Genomic DNA, 16,477 nt, shown 5'->3' with positions numbered 1-16,477 from the left:
CTGTGCTTCAGTGTTTTATTTATATAATTTCGTAAACATAAGTTTCAGATAATATGGAGATAAGTTGATATGTTGGTAAGGTTGGGGAACAGCCTCGGGTGGAATCGCTTCGAGTTGGTCGGTATGAAGTAGGTGGTAATCGGCGGATAGAAGATGGGCTTGGTAGTTGACAGTCGGTCGATAACACTCGGCTCGGAAATAGTGAAATCGGCAATCTTCTGATCGTCAGCCCTCGCTCGGCAATACTCGGATTGGCAATGGGTCGGTAGTTCCCGTTGTTGGCGTATCGCACGGCTCGGCGTTATTCGGATTGCTGTCGGATCGGTAGTCTTCGTGTGTTGAGTTCGGCTCGGTAATCTTCGTGTGTTGAGTTCGGCTCGGTAGTCTTCGGGTGTTGAGTTCGGCTCGGTAGTCTTCGGGTGTTGAGTTCGGTTCGTTAGTCTTCGGGTGTTGAGTTCGGCTCGGTAGTCTTCGGGTGTTGAGTTCGGCTCGGTAGTCTTCGGGTGTTGAGTTCGGTTCGTTAGTCTTCGGGTGTTGAGTTCGACTCGGTAGTCTTCGGATGTTGAGTTCGGTTCGTTAGTCTTCGGGTGTTGAGTTCGACTCGGTAGTCTTCGGGTGTTGAGTTCGGCTCGGTAGTCTTCGGGTTGCTACTCTATAAAGAGAAGAGGCGGGTATAGTTAGGCAATAGAGCGAACGGATCGCAAGGAGCGAACGAATCGACAGGAGCGAACGAATCGACAGGAGCGAACGAATCGACAGGAGCGAACAAATCGCAAAGAGCGAACGAATCGCAGGGCCGACGGCTGTTGCTAGGTTCGGTTCAAGTGACTGCGGACAATGCCACACGTCTTATCTTGTACTTCGTTTAACGCCAGCACTCGACAAATTCAGCGACGAAAACTAAACATCTTATCCATCTGGGTTTACGGAGTGAATGAGAATTATTTGTAGGGCGAGACAACCAGGAAATACGCTGAAGTTTAAATAATGTATGAATGGAGTTGTAATTATGCATGAAGTTGGGATTATGCATGCACTTGTAAGGTAGTTTTGTATTGATACTGTATGTAATATCAGGTGGGCGGATAGCAATGTAGCGGTCACGTTACAGATTCCCAAAACTTCTACACCAAAAATGTTCAATATAGGTATAGGCCCAATATAACGGGCTAGAATATTTGCTACATTCTTGACCATAGTACCTATAATATTAGATTTGAGATTTCCAGTATTCACAAAACTTCCTCAGTAAAAATTGGCAATATAGGTCCATATTTTGATATAGCACCCATATACCTCCCAGTCGCGGCGATAGTCGCAGAAGTCACCCTTAAGTGACCTCCGTTGTAAAGAAATGAACCACGCCGGCGTATCGTCTTGGAAGTCACTCCAGCGACACTTCTAGAAGATCATTTCCGCGATAGTTCTAGAAATTAATAAAAATAGGAACAAAAACCTTTTTAAGTTAAACGGTTTTATGTTAAACATACATTGCAATGTTAAGATAAATGTACTAAAAACCAAAAAATAATAAAATAGATACAGTCGTGGGAATTATAAACATATGCATAGACTAGACTAAAATAAAACCGTGGGGCACGTCAATTGTCTGCAATCGTTGATTAAAATGTTTTTTTTTTGTAATGTTACACTATAATTAGGCAGTTGTTCAACCGACAAGGATGGACGTGTGATAAGTAGGGCTAGAATGTGGAATCAAGCTAGCAAGCTCGATTATAAGCCAGTTTTAGGGTTTCATAGTGGTGAGCGAGTAGTACTTTGTCGATTAAAGACAAACTACAAGCAGTGAAACGATTCCTCGCCAACCAGCAGTGTGAATGTCCAACGATAAACTAGTTGAAACATCTCTTTTATTTACATGGAGTGTATAACTATTGGAATTTCCATGAGCAAGAAAATAGTAAGTAATTTCCTTACCGTCTGCGGGCCAACTGCCTAACGACGAATTAAACGATTCTTCTATCGCACATTAAGTCGATAATTAGTAGACAATTGACGTTTTTATTTTAGTCTAGTCTAAGCATATGTTTATAATTCCCACGACTGTATCTATTTTATTATTTTTTGGTTTTTAGTACATTTATCTTAAACATTGCAATGTATGTTTAACATAAAACCGTTTAACTTAAAAAGTTTTTTTACCTATTTTTATTTTCTAGTTTTTAGTTTTTATTTCGCATTCTGTTTAATTCATTTAGTGCTTCATTATTGCAAGGTTTCTTGCCCGTTAGTTTATTGCAGTCCAACTCCTCTATACGTAGTCAATGCAAAGATCTTTATCTACTAAGAGCCACGTAGGCTTGACCTTCTTCAAACAGTTTCGCACCTAAGTATACGACTGCGTTTTGTTCCCACGAGTAATGGACATTTAAACGGTCGCCCCCCCAGAGGTCCAATAAATAGGCAAGGCTATGTACAACAAGATGCGCCTGATTCTTAAGGGGAAAACGCTAACGACATATCATGTTTATCCACCCTAATGCCATACAGTTCTCGGCGCGTTTTAACCTTTCACCTTAACTTGGGTGGTGTACCGCTAACGACTTATCATTTTTAGCCACCCTAACACCATAAAAAATCTTGACTTGGGTGGTGGATTCAGGCTGAATTACAGATTCAATTTCTAAATTTAAATCTTAATTATACGCCATTTAGTGGCTGCGCACATCTTAAATATTGAGGTTGTATAGTCCACTGTATTCTTCTTGTCCAGCCCTTTTATTTGATACCCATATTGGTGGGATTGATAAAAAATTGTTATCAATCATTTGGTAGCGGCGGCCATCTTAGATTTCAATTTTGCATAGTAAATTGTATTCTACTTGTTGAGACCTTTCATTTGATACCCATGTTGATGGGATTGATAAAACCTAAGTTATCCGCCATTTTGTAGAGGCCGCCATCTTGGATTTTAATTTTATATAGTACATTGTATTCTACTGGTTGAGCACTTTCATTTGATACCCATATTGATGGGATTGATAAAACCTACGTTATCCGCCATTTTGTAGCGGCCGCCATCTTGGATTTCAATTTTTTATAGTATATTGTATTCTGCTTGTTGAGCCCTTTCATTTGATACCGATATTGAGGGGATTGATAAAACCTACGTTATCCGCCATTTTGTAGCGGCGGCCATCTTTAATTTATAATGATAATGAATAAACATAATTGTATTGTCACCAAAATCCAAAGTGTATACAAAATTTCAGATTAATCGGTTGACAGGAAGAGGGTGAAATTTGAATTACTAAATTTGACCCAAGAATAATAAATAAAACAAACGGGGTGAGCTAAATAAAACCATTTAAAAATAAAAAATTTTTTCTGTTTATTTTTTTATTTTTATTTATTTTTTTATTTTTTTTTTAATTTCCATCTACATTAATTTTGTCATTTTAAAAATGCGATGTTTTGTTGCCTGAGTTGGGAAGCTTTCCCGGACCTTCAGAGTGCAAAGCGAGTATGCTTACCACTCACCACCGCCTCATATAATCATCAGATAGAAAATGTTCTATATTTGTTCAAATGTGTTGAATCATTAAATAAATGTAAACAATCGCCTTGGAAGTCACTCAGAAGTCACTCCGAAGTGTCGGCATACGCGATAAAACGTAATCACAATAAGGCTATAGATATTGTTTGTGTAATTCACCAACAATCTTCCTTGGCGTTTCTCCGGAGTAACCTCTTAGGCGAGGGAGTGCGAAACTCATTTCCTATTGCTGGCAGGGATTAATGATTTAATCATTTCTGTGAGGGCTGATACTAAAGTAGGGCAATTGGCGTGCAATATAACCGGTTTTGCATTAGTATATTTTTTCGCCAACTTTCTTCTATAATTAATTAGACGACCCTGTCCGCGTTGCTGGCTCTTGAAACAGTTTTATGTTACCTTTTCTTAAGTCTATTATATTTTACTTGTATCGCTAATTAGTCGGGTTCTGCAAGTGACTAAAAATAAATAATCATCAGAAATGTTGGTGTCGTATGTAATTTTAACATACCACCAAAGAACTGATGAACTGATAGTATAACTGGAAGTGTTTTTCTGAAATCTAAATCCTTCAAGAATCGATCTAAAGCTTCTAGAGAATTTTTATGTGCCATCGTACATTTGTTCCAGATGATAACTTCCATTTAATACCGCATGTGTGCCCTTCATTCAAATGAATATCCAGTGACAACTTAAGCGCCGACTGTGTCGTCCTTACACCGTCTTATAATGTATCTTATATACCAGATGAAGCTATATCTATCGATATTTTGCCTTCTAATCTAAACACTTACTTTCCAATAAGATAAAAGCTTCGCTATGCATAACATCTGTTATTTCCATTGATTTGTAACATATTTAAATAAAGTGGGAGTGGTCGGGTCTTATGGCTAAAATATGTTCCCAGGGTCGGGGAAACGGACACGTTTTTAAGTTTTACATATATAGCGCATTTAAAAAATAGGGCACAAGGCAGGGACGTACGCAGGATTTCATTTCGGGGGGGCCCAACTTGACCAAAAATCATAAAAAATTAAATGTTGTGTAGCGTTACGTGAAGCTATTTAAAGGTGTTATGGCCACTTATAAGCATCAGAAAAGCCATATGCATGCATTTTTTATAAGACATCTATTAAACCTTGAGTTACCTTCTAATGTTTTTTTTTTTTTTTTTTTTTTTTTTTTTTTTGAAAAATCTTTCTGACAAATGCCTGCCTATAAAGCACTGTTTTTACTAAAGCAGTTTGCGGTAACCACTGTGGTTTGAAAAAGAATAAACCGATCAGCATATATTTTTGTTGGATCATTACGAACCTAATAATCTTTTCCATTATCGAAACGGAATTAAAAAAATCAATTTTTATACATTTTGAACAGTTAAAATCAAAATTTCGATTTTAACAAAAAAGCACCGCTTTCAAAAGTGCCACTTCGAGGAAAAGTCGTTTTTAGTTTCTATGCTACATACAAAACACAATAAATGTTTTCCTTCGAAAGCTAATATCTCGGTAAATTTTTGTCCGATGGAATGGAAATTTTGGCACATATTCTACTCTACATGTACTTTAAAATGAGCCAGAAAGTTTGGATTTTTCGAATTTTATATGAAATACTGGTACAAAGTATGTAAATTCAATAGAAAGAATTCAAAATATTTAGGATACAATTTTAAATATTTGCAGAGTAGTCACGGTGCTCTTGAATCAAATTTAAATGGAAGGTGCTTACACATGGGAAGTTTTTGCGGATTCTGAAACTACAAAATTCATAGATGAGAAAAATCAAAAAACAAAAAAAAAAATCGCCGGAGCGCTTTTAAAAAAAATCGCGATTTAAGTTGACATTTTTAGGGGTAGTTTAAGTTTATGTGATTTTGCTTGGAAGCCGCAAGTCCTATCAAAATGGGAACAAAAAAATGTTGTAGCTATCAATTATTTTTTTTAAATCCCTACAGCGATTTTTTCTTGTTTTTGGATTTTTCTCATCTATGAACATTGTTGTTTCAGAATTCACAAAAACTTCCCTGTGTAAGCGGTTTTCATTAAAAGTTAGTTAAGGCGCTCCCTTCATAACATTGTTTTATAAGGGGGCGATAGAGTCAGTGCATTGTCCCAATTTGAACTTTAATATCTCAAAAATGGTAAAACCTAGAAAAATACCGTAAAGGTCAATCTTGTAGAAAATTTTCATAGCTACAACATTTTCTTCAGTGTCATTTTGATAGGACTTGCGGTTTCTAAGTAAAATTGTGAAAACCTAAACAACCCCTAAAAATGTCAACTTGAATCGCGATTTATTTAAAAAACGCTCCGTCGATTTTTTTTTTGTTTTTTGATTTTTTTCTCTATGAACATTGTAGTTTCAGAATCCGCAAAAACTTCCCAGGTGTAAGCACCTTCCTATTTAGAATTGAAAATAGACAATATAGGGCCACGTTCGGTAAAGTCGCCATGTAAAATTTACGCCCCGTTTTTAGTATATTGAAGTTTTTAATCATACATGCCCACGTTATTATCGCAGAACTTTACAACCACAAAGAATTGCCGTTGTCTTTGCTATAGCAAGATTTTTACTATTTCGATGATCTTAGCCGAATTTTTAAGAATATCGGCTGCCGTTGTCTTTGATATGTTTCCAAATGAAAGCATTAAGAAAAATTTAACAACGAACGAAATCTATACAAATTATGGAATTCTTAGATATATTATAAAATTTAAGGCAATAAATGTAGTTTTTCCAGTTCATTATTTGTCCAAATATTTTATTCTGACCCTTATCTACAAATTTGCTTCAGAGGTCAGAAAAAGATTTGCATTGGTTTCACAGATATAGCCCCGAGTTGCTTTAAAAAACCAATATTTAACAATGTTTAGATGGGACCACAATATCCAAGCCCGATATGACTCAACAAAACGCAACTAGGGCTTTCGTACTTTGGGTCTGTACTTTCAAAAAATCCTCACTTCAAATTGTTTGCACAAGATTACCTTAAAAATGTTGCACAGTGTTATTTACCGGGAGAGATAGAGTCTGATCATATTCTTTTCCGTTTAACTCCTTGTGGAGCATAGGGCCTCTAGAGTCTGATACCAGGATTATTTTTACTTTTATTATAATATTAAAAAAGAAGCGTTATATTTTTTTTCTTAATTGTACGATTAGAAGTTTTTGGACTCGATGACAAACACTTTGATGGACTTAGTTCTATATAGTTTTGACAAATAACAATCGATCCTTATTGAACCCCACTTAATTATTCGCTAATAATAAGATAATTAATTTTAGAAATGGATCTTATTTTGAGATACACTCCTCTTGATAGTTATCGCGCCCATAAGCTATTTTAGTTAGTCACCGTAGTATTTAGAGCTTTGTCAGGAAGCATGAATTTGTCCACGAAAATAGGATATCGCTGTAAACAAGACTACAAAAAGTCCAAAGGATCCTTGAACAGTCTTTAAACTGCAGTTATGTTAGACTTGTATGAGGACCTGAAGATGTTGTCCAAAGATATTCTCTTGGAACTTGATGTACTTTTGGAATTAATTTTGCGAGTGGACCGAGATAGTCCATATAAGGTTCGATATGTGGAGTCTAAAATCATTATTTTGATAAGACCTATTTGTATACATAATCTCGTAACCTTAAAGTCTGAAGCTACAAATATACTTCGGTGATGATAAGGAAAAAAATCAAGTGACGCACAAAAACTCATTTGTCTTCAATATTTTCTCATACTGTTTAGCAGCAAATATGTCTAAAATCGAATAACAAAGTTTTGGCGATGGCAGTAAAACAAATATCTAATTGGTTTTCAAGATGTAGTCCACGAAGGACCGACCCTACATACATTTTATCCAAAAGACATTTTTTCATATACTTCCATTCCAACAATACTGAACTCGTTATTTTTGTTTTTACAGGATGAGTTTTAAGCCTCGAGAGCTCTATTTAGTTCGAATATGAATAAACTTGGAGTATATTCATTAAGGAATTCGCATTTGATAGTGGAAAGATATGACATGAAGAAGTAATTCAGATTTCATTGGAAGTTTCTCTCAAAAACAGCATACAAATAAAATTTTTTAAAATACTTTCACATGGGAAGTTTTTGCGGATTCTGAAACTACAAAATTCATAGATGAGAAAAATCAAAAAACAAAAAAAAAAATCGCCGGAGCGCTTTTAAAAAAAATCGCGATTTAAGTTGACATTTTTAGGGGTAGTTTAAGTTTATGTGATTTTGCTTGGAAGCCGCAAGTCCTATCAAAATGGGAACAAAAAAATGTTGTAGCTATCAATTATTTTTTTTAAATCCCTACAGCGATTTTTTCTTGTTTTTGGATTTTTCTCATCTATGAACATTGTTGTTTCAGAATTCACAAAAACTTCCCTGTGTAAGCGGTTTTCATTAAAAGTTAGTTAAGGCGCTCCCTTCATAACATTGTTTTATAAGGGGGCGATAGAGTCAGTGCATTGTCCCAATTTGAACTTTAATATCTCAAAAATGGTAAAACCTAGAAAAATACCGTAAAGGTCAATCTTGTAGAAAATTTTCATAGCTACAACATTTTCTTCAGTGTCATTTTGATAGGACTTGCGGTTTCTAAGTAAAATTGTGAAAACCTAAACAACCCCTAAAAATGTCAACTTGAATCGCGATTTATTTAAAAAACGCTCCGTCGATTTTTTTTTTGTTTTTTGATTTTTTTCTCTATGAACATTGTAGTTTCAGAATCCGCAAAAACTTCCCAGGTGTAAGCACCTTCCTATTTAGAATTGAAAATAGACAATATAGGGCCACGTTCGGTAAAGTCGCCATGTAAAATTTACGCCCCGTTTTTAGTATATTGAAGTTTTTAATCATACATGCCCACGTTATTATCGCAGAACTTTACAACCACAAAGAATTGCCGTTGTCTTTGCTATAGCAAGATTTTTACTATTTCGATGATCTTAGCCGAATTTTTAAGAATATCGGCTGCCGTTGTCTTTGATATGTTTCCAAATGAAAGCATTAAGAAAAATTTAACAACGAACGAAATCTATACAAATTATGGAATTCTTAGATATATTATAAAATTTAAGGCAATAAATGTAGTCTTTCCAGTTCATTATTTGTCCAAATATTTTATTCTGACCCTTATCTACAAATTTGCTTCAGAGGTCAGAAAAAGATTTGCATTGGTTTCACAGATATAGCCCCGAGTTGCTTTAAAAAACCAATATTTAACAATGTTTAGATGGGACCACAATATCCAAGCCCGATATGACTCAACAAAACGCAACTAGGGCTTTCGTACTTTGGGTCTGTACTTTCAAAAAATCCTCACTTCAAATTGTTTGCACAAGATTACCTTAAAAATGTTGCACAGTGTTATTTACCGGGAGAGATAGAGTCTGATCATATTCTTTTCCGTTTAACTCCTTGTGGAGCATAGGGCCTCTAGAGTCTGATACCAGGATTATTTTTACTTTTATTATAATATTAAAAAAGAAGCGTTATATTTTTTTTCTTAATTGTACGATTAGAAGTTTTTGGACTCGATGACAAACACTTTGATGGACTTAGTTCTATATAGTTTTGACAAATAACAATCGATCCTTATTGAACCCCACTTAATTATTCGCTAATAATAAGATAATTAATTTTAGAAATGGATCTTATTTTGAGATACACTCCTCTTGATAGTTATCGCGCCCATAAGCTATTTTAGTTAGTCACCGTAGTATTTAGAGCTTTGTCAGGAAGCATGAATTTGTCCACGAAAATAGGATATCGCTGTAAACAAGACTACAAAAAGTCCAAAGGATCCTTGAACAGTCTTTAAACTGCAGTTATGTTAGACTTGTATGAGGACCTGAAGATGTTGTCCAAAGATATTCTCTTGGAACTTGATGTACTTTTGGAATTAATTTTGCGAGTGGACCGAGATAGTCCATATAAGGTTCGATATGTGGAGTCTAAAATCATTATTTTGATAAGACCTATTTGTATACATAATCTCGTAACCTTAAAGTCTGAAGCTACAAATATACTTCGGTGATGATAAGGAAAAAAATCAAGTGACGCACAAAAACTCATTTGTCTTCAATATTTTCTCATACTGTTTAGCAGCAAATATGTCTAAAATCGAATAACAAAGTTTTGGCGATGGCAGTAAAACAAATATCTAATTGGTTTTCAAGATGTAGTCCACGAAGGACCGACCCTACATACATTTTATCCAAAAGACATTTTTTCATATACTTCCATTCCAACAATACTGAACTCGTTATTTTTGTTTTTACAGGATGAGTTTTAAGCCTCGAGAGCTCTATTTAGTTCGAATATGAATAAACTTGGAGTATATTCATTAAGGAATTCGCATTTGATAGTGGAAAGATATGACATGAAGAAGTAATTCAGATTTCATTGGAAGTTTCTCTCAAAAACAGCATACAAATAAAATTTTTTAAAATACTTTCTTACAAAACCTGTTAATGATGTACATTTTTTGTTCAGAGACTTAAGAAAATAAAAGTTTTAATTTGAAATCTGCAAACATACAAACATTTTTATGAGAAAAACATATAATAACTAGTTACAGTAGCTTAACAAATTTTGTTCGACCAAACCATTTCGGGGGGGGGGGGGGCCGGGCCCCCCGTGCCCCCCCCCCCCTGCGTACGTCCCTGGCACAAGGCATAACACTCTCCTCCAAAATTCAACAAAATATATAGCCTATTTCCACCAAGGGAAATATACATCTGAAAATGACGTGGAACTCGGTTTGGAAGTTTTGGCGATATAACATCCCAGCAAAATGTTCGATGCCAAAGATGCCATTCAATCATGGGTGCAAGTGATCTGACATGTCATCTATTTAGCATCTTCATCGATGAATTTTATATGAACGTGGACCCCAAAAGATGCTATTCATTTTTGGATCCAAAGCATGTCATTTACACCATTGCCTTGGCATGTCATTTTCACCAACCCTTTGTAATTATGATTACGATGAGAGTTTTAACAACATTGGTTGTGATTTCGAGTCTCCGACAACATCAAGCTATTGTAAATAATTAATCTTATATATTTAGAAGAATGTGTATAAATAAATATACAAAATTCATCTCTATTGGATCGATGGAATGGGTTCAAATGCTGATGAAAAGATCGGATCTTTCACGACTTCGTTTGCATGGGTTCAAATGCTGATGCAAATATCGGATCTTTCACGACATCCTTTGAATGGGTTCAAATGCTGATGAAAAGATCGGATCTTTCACGACTTTATTTGAACCAATGCAAAAGATCCAGTGAAATTATGTCATCTCATAGGACCACTTCCATAAAATTTTGCTGGGATATTAATAAAAGTGAGCGTGGTCGGGTCTTAAGGCCACAAATAAGTGCTTGATCACATTCATTTTGAAACCGAAACGTAAGCTGTACAGGGCTGGTATACTCCCTATAGAACGCTACCTCCAGACTTTCGGTATTTGAAGGTTTTACTCACATTAATCTCACACACATTATTTAGTCTCCGCTAGAGATATTGCATATTTCTGCACATAATAATTATATATTATCTTACCAAAATTACGGTCATTTTTATGTAACCTTCGTTAGGGTGGCAAAACTTGATTCCATATCCTTCATAGAACGGTACCTCCCGTTATACGGTATTTTGAAGCTTTTAGTCATATTATTGACAGTCTTGAAAAAATTGAAGTAAATAATAAATAATTTTCTATGACACACAAAAAAATATTTGAATGTAAATGAAAACTCAAATTGATAATATGCAATAATAGTATAGTACGTTTATATATAACCGGATTTAACAAACCCACTGGGTTTTAAAATCAATTCCATTGGTTATATTTCAAATAAATCTTCATAAAAAAGGTTAACCCTACAAAAGGCCATAATATAAACATGGCCTAATTGCCTTTAAAAACAAATAAAAAAGTATCAGTCGGCTTTGCCGGTAGAGATATACCCTCAGCCTGTGTGAATTGAAATACTTTTTTTTCCAAAAAAAACACTTACGTTTTTAGGGGGGTTTTCAAAATTTTGGGCGTATGCACCGACAAAAGTATGGATGGGATTAAAGCTCAAAAATTTGCGTGGATATCGATAGATAGGGCATTTTTTATCACACTAGCCTGCGAAAAACATAATATCGCCGTAAACAGGGCCACTAGGAAAATCTTCGGTAAAAATGTCCAAAGGATCCTCGAACCACACAAAAATGTTGAACATTTGTGTGGGTGGTACCACAAGGATTGGACAGATATGGCCCAAATTTGAACATAAACTATGTTTCGACAATATCTAGAGATCCAAAGTTAGGACCAAATCGTTTGCTACGTTTATTAGATATCGCGCGTACCATTTTAGCGAACATTTTCGAACTTTTGGGGGGAGGTCTACCGGGAGGAGTGGACCGTTAAACACTACCTTCGAATTTCATATAATATTCGCAGAAATATTACAATATCCAAAGTTTGGACGAACACAGTATTCGATTCGAGCCGTCCAGCCACTACATATGGTGCCATTGGGGTTTTTGAAAAGGGCTGTTTTCTCAAGAAGTATGGACGTGCCCCTGATTCGAGAGCAGGTCTTAAAGTGAATTTATCCAAAATTTTGTGTGGGAGGTACCCGAAGTAGACAAATATAGTACATATTCGAACCTGATCTACATCTGGTAGATATTTTAGGATGTGTAAAGTAAGGACCAAATAGGTGACTCCCATCAAGAGTTATCGTGCGCACAATTTTTCCGAACATTTTTGAACTTTTGTGGGGGAGGTACCTGAAGGAGTGGACCGATATGGCTTATCTTCGAACTTAAACTAGTTTGCACAAAATATTACAAAGACAAAATTGTGGACAGAATCCGCAGATCCGTTCGAGAGTTATATGGCGCTCCAACCCATACACACGGTGTCATAGGGTTTTTTTTGTACCTTTGAGGCTTTTTTCTCAGGAAGTATGGACTTGCCCCTTATGAAACTTATACCGTTATATGGGGGGCAGTGAACACAAGAAGCTACAACAAAAATCAAAGCGATTCGTGAACAGGTCCTAAACTTAACTTTCCCGAAATTTTGTGTGGGAGGTACCCGAAGGAGTGGACCATATTGGAACCTCATCTAAGTCTGGTAGACATTTCACGATGTGCAAAGTATGGACCAAATCGGTTACTTCCATCAAGAGTTATCGTGCGCACAAATTTTCCGAACATTTCCGAACTTTTGTGGTTGAGGTACCGAAAGGAGTGGACCGATATAAGCCATCTTCGAACATAAACTAAGTTTGGACTAAATATTACGAAAGCCAAATTTTGGACCGAATCGGCTGATCCGTTCGAGAGTTATCGTAAATACTAAGGGCATAAAAATATATGGCATGGGAGAGGTTTACCGTCTTCTCCGATATTTAACAAAATATGTTACCTATTTTCTCTAGAGGCCATCTCTGTAAAAAGTGAGCGTGGTCGTGGACAAACATATTTTCACCAGGGGCCATCCCTGTATTTTCTTTGAAAGTTTCATGAAAATCGGTTTATTCGTTTTTCAGTCTATATAGAACATACAAACATTGATTTTTATGTATGTGAAGAGCATGATGCATTTCTTCCAAAATTTTATCTGTTTCAATAAATAAAGTATGTCAGAACATTCGTGGGATAAATATAAACATTTTAAGACAAACGTTGTAAATTGGTTGAGTTTTAACTACTTTGAAATATTGATAAGACTAAAACACAAAATTTCCATACACACTTTTCGCTAAAAAATTGAAAAAGGCGGAAATAAATAAGTCGACAACAAAAGCCTCCAACTAAATGTGAGGAAACAATTAACTTTCTTCATTTTTCGCGATATCTAAAAAATAAAATATGTCAGATCCTTCCAAACGCGAAGCAAAGCGGCTTTAAATTGGTCGAGTTTTTGATTTACGTACGAACGCCATTTTAGTTTTATAAAAAAGAAGATTTTAAAATATCCGATATACAATTCTTGTTATTTTATATCATGGAAGCACCCATACATCAATGCATTGCCATCGATAATGTCTAGATGGATGGAGTGGCAATAGTTATAGGTGTAATATCCGTCATTGATGGTGTTATTGATATATCACATCATAGCCCACCCATTTCCCGCGTATTAACAAGCTGATGCTGAGCTGCTGCAGGATACAAATTCACACTCACACCTTTCCACTTCTCCCGAACATGCAATTATGAACGCATGCTGTTATCATATGATAAGCATATTAATTACACACCATTTTTCTTGTTTTTGTTGTTGTTTGCATATTTGTGTGTGTGTGGGCATGTGTTTTTGTTTTTGCTTCTTATTAAACATAAACATGGAATTATTAAAAACATGAAATTAATTGTTTGCTTATTTTTTATTGTACTTTTTTTTGCTTTTCCATAATTTATTTCATTTTATTGAAATGCTGGCTGGTTGGCTGAATGGCGGCAATGGTTGTCAACGCCCAAAAAAACAAAAACGAGAAAGAAAATAAGAACTCGACCGCCTGACCTCGGGTGGTAGCCGGCCGTGTCATTGAGTTCGCGTTGAGGTGTTTGTTTGTTGGCCACAAAATGCTTTGAATTTTTCCGTATGTAAATGACATTTTAATTAGTTCATAAAATGCATTCGATTATAGATGAATATGCAAACACATGCACTTGTACACACATAGACGCACACACATACCAAAGTAAATAAACTTCGTTTCATTTGTGTGTGTGTTTTTCATACATGAGCATAAATCGATGCATGTCTATTTGCGGTAAATTTGTCCTCTTTTTTTTGATTTGGAAGCCTTTGACAAAACCAAAAGAGTGACAAAAAACACATACTGACAATAATTATAATTAACTCCATTAGAGATCAGTAATATAATAAATTTGTACTAATTTATAACAGTTATAAACATTTCAACCGTAACATTTTATCCTGTTGATAATAATCACAAGTAGCTGCAAAATTAAATGGTTTAAAACCAGAAAAACGCAAAACAAATATTTATTTTTTTTTTTTAAATGCGAAATAGTATTCCTGAAATATTTAATTTTCATATTGAAATTATTGCAATTTTTTAATTAGCAGTAATTAACCCATGTGGGGCTTTAAATATGCAAAATTTCATAAATTTTTCCTTATGGTGGAAAGTTGTAGACCAGGATTCAAAGAGAAGCAAACAAAAACAAAAGTTTCAGTCAGCTTTGCTGTCGGAAATATACCCTCAGCCTCTGACAAAAAAAAGAAAAAACGAAGCAATCAAAATAATTATGCGGTATATAAATAAAATATATTGATTTTGTATCACGAGTTTGCTTCACAACACGTGGAATCTGTAGGTACCGTAATGTGAGCCTATACCGTAATGTAGGGGTAGCTCGTCGTAGAAAGGTTTTTTTTCACAAATTTCTTATTTATTTGGAAGAATTTTTTGAAAACTTGCACACTAGCCATTTTAGTATGTGCTGGCAGGATTTTTGGAGCTTTTGAGGAAGTATGGACACAACCCGAAAATAAAATTGTACCGTTGTAATAAGGACCGTTTAAAGAACTTTCTACGAGACCTGCACTTTTCCAAATTTTGTATGGGAGGTGCCTAGAAGGACGGAACCTAAATAGAACATAGTCCATCCTAACACATGATGGGATGAAATAATACGATGTGCAAAGTTTGGTCCAATCAGAAAATCCTTGCGAGAGTTATCTTGCATTTCAGTGTATCTTGCCGTCAGTGTTTCTTGGAGTTTTTGGGCCCTTAGCTCAGGAAGTATGGACTTGGACAAAAAAAAATGTACCGTCGTATAAGGGGCCGCAAGGGCAATTTGCTGCAAAAAATCGATTGCTCCCTTAAAGAGTTATCGTTCAAACCATTCTACAGAAAACTTTTGTGACGGAGGTACCCGAAGAAGTGGACCGATATGGCTCATCATCGAATTTAAACTAAGTTTTGGTAAAATATTTCGAAGTGCTATCTGTTCGAGAGTTATTGTGCGCACCAAACAGACGGATGGGCAGAGCTAAATCGACTCCAAATTGTCTGAAACTAATTTCGTTCAAACATAATTGATGTCTTAAACCACTATTTTGATGAGGCACCTATTTGGCCGTATCAAAGTGTGCATACCCTCGTTAGCCTAAGGGCTGAGGGTATAAACAAATAAAAAATAATCAGCTATGTCTGTAAAAAAAACAATAACAGGGTGGTGGAACTAAATGGAAACAGTTCCACAATTTAAAAAATAAGTAAAATTTCCGCATGTCACAAAAGAAGTTTTGGAAATTTCCATCGTAAATGCTTAGGCGTTTGTAGGGTAGATATTTAAAAAACAGGACGTACTTATTCTACTCACTGAAAGGAAAGGACCGCAACCAGGCGGAACTCTACCCTACACCACTATAACAATTAAAATATAAGTAAGAACGGCCTTAAGTTAGGCCGGGCCGAACTTTTTCTATCTTTCTATCTTCAGGGAACACAAAAATTTAATTAACGACCAACTTGGTAGAAAAATGTGACTAAAATCTTTAAAAAATCTTAAATGGTGGCTACGCTTATAAGAGGGTTATACCAAAACGTGAACCTATATTGTATGATCTTTTGCAAGGGATGTTTTGTACCTGTATAAATGTCTTATACCTTTAGCGAATACTAATAATGTGGTTAAAACTTTCAAAACACTGAAAATCTGATGTTACCGCTCTATGGTGGCTATATGAAAACGTGGGCCTATAGCGACACATTTGTGGTGGAAAGTACCATGTACCAAGATTTAAACCATTTCGGTGGATATTGGAGACAAAATCTCCAAAACATTTCAGGTGGAATATTTTATACCCCCAAGGAAGCCTCAATACCAAATATCAGGCATTTCAGTGGGATAGTGAGACCTTAATCTGGCCCCCCACAAATTTAAAACTATTTCC

The 16,477-nt window shown here is 35.5% G+C and overlaps 1 protein-coding gene across 3 annotated transcripts in view; it reads left to right on the top strand.

Annotated features, from left to right (window-relative positions):
- The window catches only part of LOC141389576 (uncharacterized), a 446,726-nt gene that overhangs the window by 292,836 nt on the left and 137,413 nt on the right, over window positions 1–16,477 (top strand). The gene's annotated exons all lie outside the window — the stretch shown is intronic.

Source organism: Musca autumnalis, unplaced genomic scaffold, assembly GCF_047663935.1.
Source record: "Musca autumnalis isolate F117 unplaced genomic scaffold, ASM4766393v1 scaffold_1, whole genome shotgun sequence".
Taxonomy (NCBI): Eukaryota; Metazoa; Arthropoda; class Insecta; order Diptera; family Muscidae; genus Musca; species Musca autumnalis.
Note: the sequence above shows the minus strand (reverse complement) of the source record. Positions and strands in the feature narration are given on the sequence as shown.